Consider the following 13,486-nt stretch of genomic DNA (forward strand, 5'->3'; position numbering starts at 1 on the left):
GGAGGGCAAAACCGGTGGGATGAAATGCAAAGAGGGAGGCGGGAAGCTAGAGTGAGGTTGCTTGCAGAGCCCTGAGAGTAAGGAGCAGTCAGACCACTCCAGGCAGCCTGAGGGCAAGGGTGGGTGGTGGCAGGGGGGGTGGAGGGGGAGGTCTCCTTCCTTGCCTGAGGTCCGCCCCCCCTTTTTTCTGACAAGACTTCTAGTTGTTAGACTGTTGTGCTGTGTGGGAAGCCTAGACTGTCCAGGCTTCTTCACAACACCTTTTCCTGCCTCTGAATTGTCCCCAGACTGTCCACCGGCTTCTGAATGTTGACCCTTGCTTGAGAAATGCCCCTCACGAGTGACCTGCCTTTTCTTGACCTTAGCATACAAGGAAGGTAGAGCATTCAGTTCTTCAAAACTCCTACCCATCCACAGTATGTGTGAGTAGGAGTGCAGGGCGAAAACGAGACACACAGAGGGGCCTTGTGGAACTGCCCTGGTGCTCGGAGGATCTGGATCAGAAGCACCAGGCAGCCTGCCATGGGGAATCTTCACAGCGATGGAAATAGTCCTTACACAAATGAGCCTCAACTGTTAGGCACGCTGAGAGGTCGCAAGAACAGGAATGAGAAGAATGACTCAAATTTTACATAATCCAGAAAAGATACTGTAAAATAAAATTTTAAAATCTATCAAAAAGTAGTCTGAAAAAGAGCCACTGCTGTGGCTGGATCCCTGGGATGGGGGTAGGGGTGGCTTTCAGTTTGGAGGTGATCAAGGTCAGCACAGAGCTGGCCTTCCGGGAGATGGCTGTATTTGTGAAATGTAGGAAGGCTGGGGCCCTGCCCACTGCACTCTTGCAGATAGTGGGCCCCTCTATCCTCCCCTAAAGAACCACAGTGGCCTACAGAAGGGTCTCGAGCAGCACTGGACCAGCACTGTACATGGTGGGCCCAGCTTTCTGCAGCAGAACAGGGGCAGTGAGAAACAGTGACATCAGAGGCTGCTCAGACACCAAGTCTGTCATTCTTTGGATATGGAAGCCCAGATGAAAGAAATGAATACCACTCTTTGAATTACTGCGCAAAAGCCCCGGGACTGTATAAGTCTCAGTAGTAGGGGCAACCACAAGTAGACACACGCTTGAATGATTAATCAGAAAAAAAAAAAACAAAGAGATATGACTGTATTTGTAATATGAGATTAAAGCAGTTCAAGCAAGCTAGACCTATATCTCTGTATCTCTCGGACACATGGAAGACTCTCAAGGCGCAACTATACAGGATGGATTACATACAAAGAGCTCAATACATATTTGCTAAATAAGTGCTTGATTTTTGTTGCCCTCTTCAATTTCATTTTAATTTTTATTTCATTGTAAATGGCTTTTGAAGCAGAATCTTTGTTAAAAATAACTCTTAAATTTTCCCCGATTTTTAAAGTAATGCATGTTTGTTGCTGAAATTTTTGAAAATTAAAAAAGCATAAAAAATTAAAATTATTTATAATACCATCACCCAGAGATAATTATGCTAACATTTGGTAAACGTCTTCCCGTATTTATTTAGGTAGAGAGTTTATGGATTGCTTTGCTGTTCTATTTTGACTAGTAACATTGTATCATGAGCATTTCCCAATATTATTCAATATTAATTGAATATTTTCCATCATATTGATGTGATATAACTTAACTAATCCATTATTTTGGATGTTTTCGTTTTCAAATTTATAAATAATGTTGTGATTAATATTCTCTTAAGTGTTTATAAACTTAGGATAATATCCTAGAAGTGAATCTGTTGGATCAAATAAAATGAATACTTTGAAACTATTGGTTCAATTTGCTAAATTGCCCTTCTAAAAGGTTGTTTCCCTTTTTACCAAAAATGTGCATAAGAGCCCCTAACCTTACCAGGAGCAGGACGATTTGGAAAATTCTATTTAAGGAATATATTTTATAGCTGGAAACAACTCTCACTCTGTCACTATTAGAGATGTTGTTCAGTAGGAAATGAAAAAATATAGCAATAGATAGAAAATGAGGAAATCAAGGTCCTTATATTTTTTGACTTCCATAAATTATTGTCAGTTCCGGGCAAGGCGATGGTCACACTGTATAAATCTGGGTGCGCACAACAATATAATTCAAACTATAAAGGTGTAATGTAGAAATTACATGTGAACAGAACGATGTCTGACTTACTTTTATTTCAATAGTTTTAAATCTCTTACTGGTCAGTACAGGCATTGCTCCTTCACCGTGTCTGCTCCTAGAAGGCAGTTAATGTTGAGTAACTTGTGACAAGTAGCCCAACTCATTAACACACTCAATTTCTTTATATCTAAACTTGCGCATGGTGGGTATTTTTTGAACCTGTTCTGCTTGTCTTTCCTTTTACAGACATATACGTGTACCTGATATATACACCACCTCTCCGAATCCAACTAAAAGATAATACACAGGTAAATGTACAAGTGAAGAGAGAGCAGGATCACCACTGTTTCTCTGTCCCTACTTTCTGAGGATCCATCCCAAATGCTCCATCCCATCACTGCCATTTGTCTCAGGTCAAGAGCACACTTTTGTGGAATTTATGTTCAGATGATCTCTGTCTCTTTTTTGTTCTTCTTCAGGAGAGTCAGGTAGTTGGGTAGTTTTCCTTTGTTTTTTGCTTCCACTTCTTTCAGCATAGTTATGTCCACTCTAGTCAGCTTCTCCCAAGTGCACAACTATTTTCTGTCTCTTCCTCTCCCTCTACTTTCTTCCCTCTCTTGCCCGCTTACTTCAAGGAAGGCTCTCTACCTTCACATGCTATTCTTATTCCCTTCCTCCTTTCATGAGCTGGAAAAAGCCCCGCGACTTGGCTGCCAAGTCACACACTTTTGGCAAGGAAAAAACCAAAATCTTTCATCCACCCTCATGTGTAATGCTTAAAAGAGGTGCTCTAGCGGGTGGGCCCTCTGCCTGCAGAGTGTAGGCCTGAAGAGAGAAACCAGGAGAAAGGTGGGAGAGTGAGTATGGACTTGCCATAATCTCAGCCAACTGGGTGGAGAACAAAAGCCAAACATGGGACTGTGGGGAACCAGAAAGCCCAGAATAAGGTGTGCAAATGAAAGAGGATTTGGATAAATTCCAGAGACTGTGAGCAGAACATTTTCCACCTACTCCCCAACTCCTGCTTTGTGTAGTTGGCTGAGAATTATTAGTGGCCAGTGTCTTAGTTCATTCAGGCTGCCATAACAAAAATAGCACAGACTGAGTGGCTTGAACAACAAACACTTATTTCTTCGCTATCTGGAGGTACAAGATCAAGGTACTGGCACTGGGATTTGGGGTCTTGTAAGGAGCCACTTTCTTCTTGTTATGTTCATAGATGCTTTCTTCTTGTTATGTCCTCAGGTGTTAGAAGGGGCAAGAGAACTCTTTGGGGTCTCCTTAATAAGGACACTCTCTGGGGCGCTTGAATGGCTCAGTCAGTTAAGAGTCTGCCTTCGGCTCAGGTCACGATCCCAGGGTCCCAAGATCAAGGCCTGTAACGGGCTCCCTGCTCAGCGGGGAGTCTGCTTCTCCCTCTGCCCCTCACTCCTCTTGTTCTCTCTCCCTCTCAAATAAATAAATAACATCTTAAAAAAAAAGTCAGATTTAAAAAAAAGGACACTCCGATTGATGATGGTCTGACCCTCATGACCCACTTCCTAATAGTGGGGATTAGCATTTCAACAAATGACTTTGGTGGGCAGGGGCCACAGACTTTTAGCTCATCACAACCAGGAACAAGCGGACAGCAGTCAGTATTGTTGAGACCTGAAACAGTGTTATGGAACAGTTACCATACGAGTCCTGCACAGTGGATGCCAGAGAGGCAAAAGGTGGGAGAAGCGAGAGTAGCAGAGCTGTAACCACTGCTGCCAGAGAGGACAAAGGAGGAAGAAAAACCAGGCCCAGTTCCTTAAAAAGTGTCCAGACATTGTCTTTGCAACATTTTCCTTACATGCTCTTCTATCTTAAACACAAATTTTTAAAATAAAACCAAAATTATTCCTCCTTCAATTAAATGTTTGGCTGTATTTACTGTTTAATATTATATTAGTGTTTTTCTGCTGTTCCTATTAGCAATGTATAGTGTAAATGTCTTTATCTGCAGAAGTCAACCAACTGTGTCAGATGACTTCTAAGATTCTACCTGGTCACTGCAAAGTCTAATTCTGTGTTTTCACTTGTATTTTACAAGCATTTGTAGCCCATGCTGGGAATCTATCTCACTCCTTTTTTTCACCCCAATAGAGATGGCAATACAAGTTAAAAATAACCAATTTATAAATAAGCTATTAGAACTAAACTAGCTGTATGTTGAATTTCTGCAAAGTATTTGAACTACTTTGAATAAACAAAAGAGGTTGAATTAGGTGAACGTCATAATCCTTACACCTTAAAATTCTACAGTGTCTTAAAAATGCAATGTCTGAAGATATGCTTTTTTTTTTTTAGAAGAGCAAGTATTTTTAGAGTCATGGCTCTTGAAATGATCAGTTATTAAATATATTCTTACTAGCTTACCTTTAAGAAATTAGTTTATAATTTCAGTATTTTAAAATATTCAAATCTCCATACGTTTAAAAATCTACTTAATCTACAACAGACATCCAAAGCTTTAAATTTCATATTGCAAAATAAGGGTAATTTTAATTATATTTCTGGTAATATGAATATTATACATGACTCAGTTAATTGAGGGCCACCACCACATAGAGTGGAAAATTCGTTAAGTATAGAATTGTTCTGAGGCGATAATAGGAGAACCGGAGGATACCATTATATTCTTGTAGGTCATAAGCCATAATATTATTCTTTCTCTCCCCTAAGAACATTTTAAATCTATTATGAATTCTTTTGTTTTGAATCACTGAGGCAATTTAAAGTAAGAAGTCTTTCTGAAAGTAATAAATTAATACTCTTTCAGTGAAATTTTCACTCAAATGTCAGAACCACTACAAAATTTGTACTTTTTTTTCTAAAACGTTTTTTAGTTTCACAGTGCGGAAAAGGTTTTGTCCAAAGAACTCCTTATTTTTGCAAACGTACCAATCACTTAAGTATTTTTTTTAAAAGCTGTTATTTATTTGAGATAGAGAGTGACAGAGAATGCACCAGAGGAGGAGGAGGTAGGGAAGGGCAGAGGGAGAGGGAGAAGCAGACTCCCTGCTAAGCAGGGAGCCCAAAGTAGGCCTCAATCCCAAGACCCTGAGATCATGACTGGAACTGAAGGCAGATGCTCAACCAACTGAGTCACCCCAGGCACTCCTGAAGTACTTTTAATAATAATATTTTAAAAATCCTGGCACGCCTGGGTGGCTCAGTTGGTTAAGCGTCTGCCTTTGGCTCAGGTCATGATCCTGTGGTCCTGGGATCCAACCCTGCATCAGGCTCCCTGCTCCGCGGGAAGCCTGCTTCTCCCTCTCCCACTACCCCCTGCTTGTGTTCCCTCTCTCACTGTCTCTCTTTCTCGGTCACATAAATAAAATCTTAAAAAAAAAATCCTGTTAAACACATACATATTGAATTCAAGAGAAGCATAAGACACACTTACAGGATAGAATGGGATATGGAACAATCACAATCTATAATTGCTACCTTATGGGACGGAGTGCCTTTCCGTAACAAACCACCAGGGCCTGGCAAAGGGAGATAACTGTGTGTGTCCAGGGCTTAGGGTTGGGGTGGGGGTGGAACCGGAGGAGGTGTTTAGGGTGGCATGGGTGACAGAAGTGGTGAGGAGGTCAGTAAGAATCATGTTTCTGTATCTGAGTTGTCTCAGATACACACGAAGGCCTCCATTCTCTTTGCGAGCAGCCATGATGACTATACTGTTGTCATATAGACACTGTAGACAGGGAGAAGTGGATGCCTAAAAGCTTAAAAATTTATCTTTTCTTCATTTTCCTTCCTCCCACCACTTCCCCCAGCACCAGAGAGTGTTTAAGGCAATGCAAAGTGGGCCAAAAATACCATTCTTAATGTGGGAAGAATATACTATCTAAACATGTCCAGAAAACAAACAAGAGGGGGTTTTAGTGTTTAACTGTAGAAATATAGTAGCTCCAGATTTCACTTTCCATGGTTTCAGTAACCCATGGTCCAGAAGTAGATGACCTTCCTTCTGACATAACATCAGAAGGCCAATAGTAGGCTGAAACTATGTCACATGCCTAGTCATTCACCTCACTTCATCTCATCACAGGAAGGGTTAGTATAGCACAATAAGATATTTTGAGAAAAAGAGACATTTATGTAACTTTTATTACAGTATATTATTATAATTGTTCTATCTTATTATTAGTTACTGCTGTTAATCTCTTACTGTGTCTAACTTATAAATTTATCATAGTTACAGGAAAAAATATATATAGGATTTGGTACTATTTGTGGCTTCAGACATTCACTGGGTGCCTTGAAACCACTCCCCCTTGGATAAGGGGGAGCTATGGTAACTAGTCAAAAGGCAGAAGAAAAAATACCTGCCTTAACATATTTTCTTTTCAGCATCATGCTCAATACTGGCCAAACATATACAGGCTCAGGAAGAGAATTTAATGTCGTTTCCGCCAACTCTGGAAACAATTCTACTGGGAGGCTCAATAGTCCAGGTTAAGACTGGCCATTTCGTGACTTGTGAATTATTAATTGTACAAACTTACAGAAGAAAGTTATTTTTTTCCTAGCTGTTCAGAACCAACGTTTGCAAAACATCAAGATTCCAGAGAGAAACTAGAATTTTGCAGATTTCATTGCTTGAAAATTTCTTAACCTGTATCTTTCCACGAAATTGTTTTTATTTTATAACCTGTTAACCTGTCTCTTTAGCAGAACAAGATCCACAGCAGCAAAACCATGACAATTAGGCTAAGACAAACCTCCAGCGGTGATTTCCTCAGTTGAAGAATTTGAGGAAGCAAGCATGCTTATTCATTTGATATATCAACACAACTACTTCATACAGAACCTTTCACTCACACTGGAAAAAGAGGCTTAATTATATATATCCCATTGTGGTATTACTCAGTCTTTCAACATGTTTTTGAAAAGAAAAAAAAAAGTTCACTACTTTAATAAGGTCTTTTTCTTTCAATGTTATCATCCCATCCGTTGCTGCAACATAAAGATGTGGTATGAAGAATTTCCCATCTCAAAGAATGCCTTGTATCCCCACCAGCAAAGTAGGCACACTCTGGGAGGCCAGCCAGGATGTGGGAATGGCTTCCTATAAAACTCGATTTTTATATGTATGTTAAAACGGGATTCTACCTGTATTTGCAGTACTTGTAGATTTACTAAATGTGTTCTATCCTTCAAGAGCACATTGCTAAAATTCGGGGAATTCCTTCAATTTCTCATTTTTGCAAAGAGAAGATAAGATTCCAAAATTTCCTTTTTTTTTTGGCAATAGTTGAAGTACATTTATGGAGGTGTTTCAATACTTTCTTTGGTTAGAAAAGTTTATGCAAACCAAACTCAAAAATTCTATAGAGTGCCTCGGGAACTCTATTTTAATACACCCCAGGACTGTTCTAAGCGCCATCGGATTTCTTCACCATGGAAATAGAAAATATTAACCAGTAAAATAACAGACAGTTTTTCAGGAGGGCTGAGAAGGGTGGATTTAAGTTACCCGGCAAGCAAGACAGTCGTCAAAGCTGCACTTCGGGTTTGTCGGTTCCCACTCTTCCCCTCCTCCCCCACTCCCAACGCCGAGACAGAGCCGTGGAGGGACAAGATGGGCGAGGCAGAGATTCTCTAGAATCGCCCGTTTTTCCTCCAGCGCTGCGCACCTGCCGCCCCCACTCCGTGCGGTCGCAGCCAACTTCCCGCAGGACGCCTCGGACCCAAGGGCAAGGGGCGCACCTGGCGCACCAGCCTCCCCTGCGGGGGCGAGCTCGGCGCCCAGATTAGTGGGCCGAGGGCGCTTTCTATTTTTTTTCAAGTCAGCCTCCCGGAGGATGTTGGATTTGGCGGGGTGTGCTCTTTGAAATACTATATTGGGAACCTCATACATTAAAAAAGAATTTTTTTTTTTAAATTGCAAATCTTCCCGGTTCACTAGGCAGCTGGAGAGCAGGCCCGAGGCGGTGTCCCCTCCCGCCCTCCACCCCCGCTTCCCTCCTTCCCGCCCCCTCCCCCCGCCCGGAGCGGGACTCGCGGGAGCCGCCCCCTCCCGAGCGCCCACTTGGTTCCTCCCAGCTGCCGTGTGAATGGGCCGCCCTCCGGATTCCGCGGAGGGGGCGGCGGGAAGAGGCCGAGCCCGGGCCCCGGCGGCCGCCGCCCCCGCCTCCGCCCCGCGGCGGCCCACGCCGGGATCTGCGTCACTCGGCCGCGCGTGGGCGGGAGCCGGAGCGGCGAATGTAGCAAGAGCGGAATCTCCCAATGTGACAGCGCGCGGGGGGTGGAGGTGGCGGAGGCGGGCGGGGGAGGGGGAGGGTGCAGCGCGCGCCGGGAGGAGAAGAGAAGGGAGGAGGAGGGAGGACGCGGCGGGGGAGGTGCCGCTGCCACCGCCCGCGCGCCTGACCCCGGAGGAGCCGCCGCCGCCGCCGCCAACGCGGCCGAGCGGAGCGCCGTCGGGGCTGGCGGGCAGGAAGAAGCGGCGGGTCCGAGCTGGGGGGGAAGCAGGGAGAGCGCGCCCACCACCTTCCCTTCCCCCCTCGATGGGAGCGGGGGCGTCCCGGCCGCCGCAGCCGCCTGAGAAGGGAGAGCTGGGGGCCGTCACTTCGGAGTTGGGGCTGAGCCGTCCTCGCGGGAGAGCGTGCCAAGACCGCTGCAGCCGCTGGCCGAGTACGTACCTGCTCGCTGTCCGCCAAGTACGAGACGCGTTGGCGCTCGTGCGGCCGCGGGCGAACTTGGGGCGGCAGAAACGCCGGGCTTGCGGGCACTCGGGGGCCGGCGTCCACGGGAACGGGCCCCGCGCGGCCGCCACCGGAAGGAGAGGGCGGCATCTGGATCGTGTGGGCGATTCCCAGAGAAATTCGGTACGCCGGGGCAGCGAGAAGAGGGCGAGCAGGGCAGCGGGCCTGAGTTGCGCGTCTTCCCTCCCGAAAAAGCCGGGGGTGCGAGTCCATTCTCCTACCGCAACTGGGGTCGTCGCGCGGGGCGCGGGGGTTGCATGGTGTATTGTGCGTGGTGGGTGCGCGCGCCGGCCCGAGTTTTGTAGCTACCTTCCCCAAGGCCAGAATCTTTTTGTTGGGTTGTTTACTTTATAAAAATGTTGCACTTACAGTCTTAGTTTTTGTCTTGGGTAGCCTCTCCTTCCGAATATAGTTTTATAAAAGCGGAAGGAGAGTTTTGCTTGGAAGTGCCTTACAGAAACTTGGCACCAAGGTGCAGGGAAGCGAGAGACTCGTGCTCGCTAAGGCCGAGTGTGGAATTTGCAAACACATGTGGGACATACAAGCCTTGATGCAGAGTTGTGTGACCTTATTCATGGAGAAATATTGCAAGTGCAATCAGATTTATGGTTTTCAACCTCAAGTTTCACAAGATTAAGATATGAAACGATACTTCCAAGTAAGCCTAAATTTTCTGAGATACCGGAAAAGGATAATTGAGTTGGAATATGCACGAATGGGTTCTGCATACCAACTTTGCAGCAGGTGATCACAAGGAATCTTTGACTTGCGTATAGGTTTATCCCACTCTTCTTGAGATCTGGCGGGCATGGAAAATTGGGGGGTAGCTGTCAATATAAAATTTCTTGAGAAAGATTTGATTTGGAGTAACCTGTCACTACCAGTTGGTTTGCCAGTGACTGCAAACTTGAGTGCAAAGATCAGAAGCTGAGAGGGAAATTCTCAGATCTTGTTTAAAAATATTTTGGCAGTTTTAATAGATATTAGATTGCATAGGAACAGAGGAATGGAATTTAAAATAGATTAGTCACGTAGGAAATGCTAGGCTGTTTTGTTAGAAAAGTGTGCACACAGTGAATTACCTTCTTAGATTTTCACTTTTTTGAAAATTTTCCCTTGTAAGACATAGCAAATTATGACACGTCATAATTTATATGTAGGTTTCAAGACGAAATACTGGAAAAGGGATGCTGAGGATTTATTTTGGGGTGGAGGCTGATATTTTCCTGAAGACTTAAAAGAACTGCTTTCAATCTAGTGCCAGTAAAAGTGGCTCTTAGATTCAAGGGTATCCATTTTCTTCCATTTTTCTGTATTGAGACATCTTAATGTTGTTCGTTAAATTTAAAAATTATGTTTTCCTTACAGGTATTAATGTGCATATAAAGTTTTTCTTAAGAATATATGGCTGGCAAGGTCAGCCTTTATTCTTGTTTGGGTGTTGGATGCTGGACAATTAGGTCTTGAAAAAAATAATTTTAAGGAACCATTGGAAAGTTTCTTCTTTTAATTTTATTAGTTTAGTATCTTGTACGAAAGTTAGTATGCTAACCTGCTATTAGAAACGCTTCATATTCCTTGGCTCTGGTGATTCCCTGTTATATGTGAATGAATAATAATAAAACCATTGAGGCATTGTAGATTTTTTATTTTATTTCATTTTGCCTGCTAATTGTGGATGTAATTAAAATGACAGAAATCCTTAGGAATACTATAGCTGATAAAAGGAAATTTAGTGAGTTTATATGTCTAATAAATAATTTGATATATTTAATTAATTTGCATCTTGTCCTTTTTCAGAATTGTTAGATCAGTTATCTCAACTAAATTAATTTAAAATTCTCTCTTATTGTGACTAGTAAATGACACCCATCGTCCTATAGGGAAGTTAATATATTTTCATCCCCCTGGTTAGAGAATCAGTTAAAGCATTTGGTATTTTAATCACACTTTAAGGACATAATGGTTTATTGTTCAAGATTTTGGGGGTTTGCACTGTGGATGCTTTGAAAGAACAAATTAAATGTATTACAAAGTGGGAGAGACCTTTGAAGAATCTATTGCTTGAACTTTAAATATTTAAAGTAAAAGGTAGTTAGTTGGATGGAAACAAATATGTCAGGTTTTTGTGTCTCTTGACCTAAACTCTGGTCTAAGACTTGGGTCTCATCTATCCCATTAGAAGTCTTTTTGTTTTGTTGGTGCTGTTCATGTGCATCATGAATACAGTTTTATGTTACTTTCATGGAAATGAGCTTTTTTTTAAGATTTTATTTATTTGAGAGAGATTGAGACATCTATCAATCACGAGCAGGGGGGAAGGGCAGAGGGAGAAGCAGACTTCCCAGTGAGCAGGGAGCCCAATGTGGGACTCTATCCAAGGACCCTGGGACCATGACCTGAGCCGAAGGCAGACGCTTAACGACTGAGCTACCCAGGCGCCCCGGAAACGAGCATTTTATAATATGTTTTGAACAATCTAAGATCCTGCTAATGTGTAATTGTCTTGCATATGCATATTTCATCGTGGAGTTTATTAAATATATTAAGGAATAAATAATACCCTTTCAAGCATAATAGAAGATTCTTAGCCCCTTTGTTTTGGATTTAGTTTTATCTGCTTCTTTCATTCTTTTTAGTGGAATGAAGAATAGTAGTTATGATATTAAATGCAAATTTTCTTTTTGATCTGACATGTTCAAAAACTAGTACAATAGTAGAATATACTCTCAAACTTAATGAAACAAGTGGGAAATCTGAGAAGTTGGTGCTGGAAAAAATAGTAATCCTCATCTTGTCAGAATTCTCACAGCTAAAACATGGTATTAAGCTTTCAAATAGTTTGTCATTTCTCAATACCTTGTATTTAGAGGGCTGCACAATTAATTTGCACAGTATGTTAATATAATTTTAAGGAGAAATTTCTGGAAAAAGTACACCTTCTACATGCTCAGAGGACATTAGTGTTTGTTGAATGACTTGTCTGATGGTTGATTGAAGAATTTCCAGCCATATCCTATCTAGGAATCTGTAAGACATTTTTTCCTCCAGGTTTATTCAGAATTCAGAAAAAAAATCAATGGAGGGTACATTTTAAGTTCTGTAAATTACCATTAATTCATTAGCAGCTATATGTTTAACTCATAGCTATGATAGTATTAAGATTCTGAATATTTTAAGATCACTGAACGCTTACTAATAAATTTGTCTAGGTAAATTATTTGGTACTTGGAACATACAAACACCAACCCTGCAATCTGAAGTAACCCATGATGTAACCAAACTTTCTATTTAATTATTTTAGCTTGAGTTCTAGCACTAGGACAGAAGTTTGGAAGAATTCATTTCCTAGGCTTAAGACTTCTCCTTCCCTGGGGTGCCTGGGTGGCTCAGTCGTTAAGCATCTGCCTTCGGCTCAGGTCATGATCTCAGGGTCCTGGGATCGAGCCCCACATCGGGCTCCCTGCTCAGCGGGAAGCCTGCTTCTCCCTCTCCTTCTCCCGCTGCTTCTGTTCCCTCTCTCTCTGTCCAATAAATAAATAAAATCTTTAAAAAAAAAAATTTAAAAAATTAAAAAAAAAAAAAGACTTCTCCTTCCCTAAGCCAACCTCTGGCTTGTCATAAACCTTTTCCGGTTCAACCTGTAGTGTACCCACTACGCCCTTCTCACCAGGCCCCTTTCTTCCAAACTTGGTGGTACTTCCCAGGCTTTAAATGCAAGCTCTGCTCTCAGTTTCCTCATTCCTTCCGTACCATTTCCAGTCCCTGTCTTTCATTCCTTTAGCGTGCACTGGATCTCTATCTAGATGTTAAAAGGAAAACAGTCTGGTGGAACTAATTCACCTTAATCTGTAAATGACTCATGAGCTAACTCTTCCCAAATTTTTTGTACATTTTTTATAAATCTGTAAGAGGCTGCTGTTAACTTAGACGGTTTTAAAGTAAAAATTTCAGGCTGTGTTGGGAGGAAGGAATTTATAGTCTTTTGCATAAAAAATAATTCAGATCTTACTGAGATTCTGCCCTTGCTTTCTCCTCACTCCTGAAGAGTCTCTGTTCTTTGGAATGCCACAGACTTCATAAAAGTGTGTGTATACTGTGTGTGTGTGTGTATTTCCTACATTATGAAGAGGAGGATTCAGGAGTAGTGATTGTGAATCCATTTGATATTTGTTATTTGTGGATAACTTATATTGCATTTTAATTTATAGGAACAAAGAAGGAAAAGACCTAGAATCTTTATGATCTCTTAAAATGCTGGTGTTGGGACTGGACTAACACATGAAATATATTATAGTAGTAACCACATGTAGTTCCTGTTCTGGAAATACATCCTTAGATCTTTTGGAAAAATAGCCATGTCATGGAAATCCAAATACAGCCTTATAAGAAAGAAGTATTGAGGATGAGAGAATGTAAAAGCTTTTAGGGAAAGTAGTAGCTAGAGATTGGTCATTCGGACACCATTGGGGCACCAGTTTACACAGAGCATTCCTTTTGGAATATGAAAGGAGGCTGCTGATCAGATTCTGTCCCAAAGTTGGGTTTCATTCAACAGCAACCTTTATAGAGATGTTATTCTACATTGAACACTTGGCTGGAAGTGGGG

General features: G+C 42.2%; 2 protein-coding genes across 4 annotated transcripts in view; one reads left to right on the forward strand and one right to left on the reverse strand.

The window, feature by feature from the left end:
• NEMP2 (nuclear envelope integral membrane protein 2) overlaps window positions 1-8,914 on the reverse strand; it is a 157,204-nt gene extending 148,290 nt beyond the window's left edge. The window contains exon 1 of the mRNA XM_027588936.1: window positions 8,815-8,914. The gene's annotated coding sequence lies outside the window, so the exon portion shown is untranslated. The remainder of the gene's footprint in view (window positions 1-8,814) is intronic.
• The window catches only part of NAB1 (NGFI-A binding protein 1), a 47,628-nt gene continuing 42,811 nt past the window's right edge, over window positions 8,670-13,486 (forward strand). For 2 of the 3 annotated variants that reach the window (XM_027588931.1, XM_027588933.1), the window contains exon 1: window positions 8,870-9,000. The gene's annotated coding sequence lies outside the window, so the exon portion shown is untranslated. Of the gene's footprint in view, window positions 8,807-8,869; window positions 9,001-13,486 lie in introns of those variants that run through there. The other variant, XM_027588932.1, reaches the window with a different exon arrangement.

The sequence above is a fragment of the Zalophus californianus genome, chromosome 3 (genome assembly GCF_009762305.2).
Source record: "Zalophus californianus isolate mZalCal1 chromosome 3, mZalCal1.pri.v2, whole genome shotgun sequence".
NCBI classification, from domain to species: Eukaryota; Metazoa; Chordata; class Mammalia; order Carnivora; family Otariidae; genus Zalophus; species Zalophus californianus.